Raw genomic sequence first — 4603 nt, forward strand, 5'->3', positions numbered from 1 at the left:
ACCACCACCAGGATCAGCAGGGTCAACGCCCACCGCCACCGCTACACGATAGCTCTAGTATCCGCAGGACATGACTCAGCTAGAAAACAGATCATACATTAAGTCAGTGGTTCTCAATATGAGGCTCTTTATGTCTTCATTATTATTATTATTCCCCTAGAAATATTAACAGAAATGTACTTTTTAACCCTTTTGTTTTTCTCTATTTTCTTTGGCCATTTTACAACTTCTTTTTCCCTTTTTTGACCCTTTTCAAGTTTTGACACATTTATCCATTTTTTTCTTTCTTTAACAATTTTTGCCCACTTTTAATCCCAAATAATCTACTTATTGCCATCACATAAAACTCTTTTTTGGCCCCATTTTAGTCACTTTTTTCTATTTGTACCAAGTTTTTGCAACTTCCTATTTTCCATTTTTGCCTCTTTTGAAAAGAATGGACCCCCCCCCCCCCCCCCCCCCCCCCCCCCCCCCCATCTATATTTAGCTCCTTTTACCAATTAATATTAATTTCTTTCTTGATTTAGTTTTTTTTGCCAATTTTATCCAATTTTGTTCTTTTTAAAGCTTTTTTTGGCCACTCTTCATCCAAATAAGCTAATTTTACCATTACATACCAACTGTTTCCTCTGTTTGTTTATATCACATGACATGTCATTTAAAATCTCAAAATGTTCAAATAACTCAATTTTATCTGAAATTGTTTCACATAATTTCTCAAATCAATATCCAAATTTTCCCACAAATCAATGAAATTTTACAGCCCGCGCTGGAAGGACCCCCGCCAAAACTGGACACCCGGTTATAGTACCTCTCCATATTTGTTAAAATGTGCATTAGCCTTTAGCTAAGCTAATCACAGCAAATAGCGACATCGGAGCTAGCATATAGCCTTGTTTAGCTTCATTCCTCCAGATAAAGCACAGCGTTTGATCATGTGACACAGTAATGAAGCATCAGGCAATATGCTGAGTCATTGTTCAGAAACACACACACACACACACACACATTCTTTACATTTAACATTTGTTCAAACACAAGCAGAGTGTCCCTGAGCGTCCCCATCAGTGCTAAGCATTTCAAAATAAAAGCATGTAGAAGGCTTGTTTTTTTGTCTTTTCCGTCGTTAAGGTGGTGGGCGTGTCAAGCGTTGCCATCACTACACGTCTTTATTAAAAAGCTCATATTAAACTAATTAAACTCGTGATTATAAATGGCAGGAATATGATATATATGTGTCAAACATCTCTAGAAGCAAAGATCATTCACGTCTATCTTCAGATGTGTGGAAGCAGCAGACCATGGTTCCCAACATGAGGCTGGAGGCCCCTCACAGCGGCTGGTAGCCATCTGCGTTCTTCCTGCGGTGCCATATGTAGTATACCACCACCACCACCACCACCAGGATCAGCAGGGTCACGCACACCGCCACCGCTACACGATAGCTCTTAGTATCCGCAGGACATGACTCAGCTAGAAAACAGATCATACATTAAGTCAGTGGTTTCTCAACATGAGGCTCTTATGTCTTCATTATTATTATTATTATTATTCCCTAGACAATATGAACAGAAAATGTACTTTTTAACCCTTTTGTTTTTCTCTATTTTCTTTGGCCATTTTACAACTTCTTTTTTCCCTTTTTGACCCTTTTCAACATTTTCATGCTCTTTCAGATTTTAGCTCTTTCCTATTTTTCATCCATTTTTGCAAGTTCATTTTGACACTTTATCCAATTTTGGTCCTTTTTTTTAAACCATGTTTGGCCACTTTTTCATACAAATAAACTACCTTTAGCCCAAAAACACCTTTCCTTTCCAATAAATAGTTTTCCTTCTACATTTATGCCACAATTTTGCTGTTTTTTACTATTGTTTGCCAACATTTTGCTGATAATATCTGATCAGGTGAACAAACGATGCGTTGAGGAACCTGAAACCTGTAGCATGCTGGGAATGAGTCCATAAATAGACGTGTGTTTAACGAACGCTGACAGACCTGCACATCCAGCTGATCCAGTTCATACTGAGATAAAGGGTTGATGGTGAACACTGAGGTTAGTGGTTAAACTCACAGTAGCCAAAGCGGTTCTTGGTCAGATTGAACGCTTGCATCTTGTCCTGACTCACGTCCAGGTACAGGTTGGGCCCAGGTAGAGGGAGTCGTCCTTGCACGAGTAGCAGTGTCCGATTCCAGCTGCAAACAGCTGGGTGGACTGGTTACTACCAGTGAAGGATTGTTTACTGTCACACACACACACAGGACGGGTTGGACTGCATACCACTGCTAGGCTTTACTGGAACTGATGATGATGATGATACATACCTCCTTTGTTGAAGGCATAAGTCAGACTGAATCTCAGAGAACTCACGTACACTCTGTTTTTAGCCACATTCTGAAGGAAATGGAAGAAATAAGGAGAGTTTTACACACTTCTCTAACATGGTTTCACTTCTCTAACAAACTCATGGCCCGGGGGCCAAATCCGGCCCTTTGGAGCATCTCATTGGGCCCACAGGAGAAAGTAAAAATGACAGAGAAAACATGAATCATTGTGTAAATGAAACTCAACAATATTTGCAGGTTCTCAGTTTTCCTGGTGCTTTTATCACATGATTATTACAGTCATTTTTAATGTTAAACTGTTAAATCCTTACATCTTCTCCATTATTACGTAATGTTTCCCTTAATTAAATAGAAAATCTTGTAAACATATAGATCCTGTTGTGACTGATATCTGTCACCTATTGATTGGATGTTGTCGGTTTCCTACATATTTTGTGTTTTATGTATATGTAGAAGTGTCAACTAGGAACAATAATGTTGAAATTATTATTATCATTTTATTTTTATTTTGGGTTTTTTTGTTGTTGTTTTTATTATTTGTTTTCCAACCAAAAATCTGTGGCCCACTGGAGGTCAAACTGCTCCGTATTTGGCCCCTGAACTAAAATGAGTTTAACGACTGTGGTCTATGTGATGAAAAAGCTCAGGTTAGCGTCATGTGACCAATCACAGGTGTTCTCAGGCTAGCTTTCACAGGTACCTTGTTGTAGACGAAGGTGATGAACCCCTCAGTGAAGACGAGGGTCAGGTTAGCCATGGTGTTGTGACACCATCCTATGGCTGTAGTCTTGTTTGGTTGAACAATGAAGGTCCCGTTGTTCTGAAAAACAACCACAGCATCTTTACAGGACGACAGGACCAGGGTCTCCAACCTCTGTGAAACCGTGATATGGTGCTGTAACGTCTAATGGCTTTGTTCCCCAGTACAGCACTTTATTCATTATCATTTTATACTGCAGCGTTCTGTGTCTGAGATACTAACCAGTCACACTCACCACAGCTAAAAATACTAAATATTAGTGATGTGAAAAGATCAAATATCCTTTAACACCATCAATGGCAAAATCTCTTCATATAATAATAAATTAATTCATTTAAAAAAGGTAGGAACATGCAACACGGGTTGGTGACATCTGCACTGAACCTTTGGAGTCTTTAGTTTTTAAGTCAAGTCTAACTTAGCGTACAGAAGTAAAGATGAACTAGACCAGTGTTTCTCAAATGGGGGTACGTGTACCCCTAGGAGTACGCAATGGCACTATAGGGGGTACTAGAGAGAGAGGAAAATTAACAAATGAAAACATTAAAATATAGGGTTTTGTAATGTTTATTCTTAGTTAAAATTATAACAACTGAATATTATCAGCAACACACATATACTGAATAATAAAAGGAACAGAGACACACTGAGGGGAGGATTCACTAAGATCTGAAATAAAGGGTGGTAAACCAGTAGATAGATAGATAGATAGATAGATATAGATAGATAGATAGATAGATAGATAGATAGATATACATATAGATAGATAGATAGATAGATAGATAGATAGATAGATATACATATAGATAGATATACATATAGATAGATAGATAGATAGATAGATAGATAGATAGATAGATAGATAGATAGATAGATAGATAGATAGATAGATAGATAGATATACATATAGATAGATAGATAGATAGATAGATAGATAGATAGATAGAGAGATAGACATATAGATAGATAGATAGATAGATAGATAGATAGATAGATAGATAGATAGATAGATAGATAGATAGATAGATAGATAGATAGATAGATAGATATACATATAGATAGATAGATAGATAGATAGATAGATATACATATAGATAGATAGATAGATAGATAGATAGATAGATAGATAGACATATAGATAGATAGATAGATAGATAGATAGATAGATAGATAGATAGATAGATAGATAGATAGATAGATAGATAGATGATAGATAGATAGATAGATAGATATACATATAGATAGATAGATAGATAGATAGATAGATAGATAGATAGATAGATAGATAGATAGATAGATAGAGATAGATAGATAGATAGATAGATAGATAGATAGATAGATAGATAGATATACATAGATAGATAGATAGATAGATAGATAGATAGATAGATAGATAGATATACATATAGATAGATAGATAGATAGATAGATATAGATAGATAGATAGATATACATATAGATAGATAGATAGATAGATAGATATAGATAGATGTATCG

The 4603-nt window shown here is 36.2% G+C and overlaps 1 pseudogene; it reads right to left on the minus strand.

Annotated features, from left to right (window-relative positions):
- Window positions 1-1236: 1236 nt before the first annotated feature.
- LOC114459653 (lysosome-associated membrane glycoprotein 1-like) lies at window positions 1237-3246 on the minus strand (annotated as a pseudogene).
- Window positions 3247-4603: the final 1357 nt, after the last annotated feature.

This window comes from Gouania willdenowi, unplaced genomic scaffold (genome assembly GCF_900634775.1).
Source record: "Gouania willdenowi unplaced genomic scaffold, fGouWil2.1 scaffold_332_arrow_ctg1, whole genome shotgun sequence".
NCBI lineage: Eukaryota > Metazoa > Chordata > Actinopteri > Blenniiformes > Gobiesocidae > Gouania > Gouania willdenowi.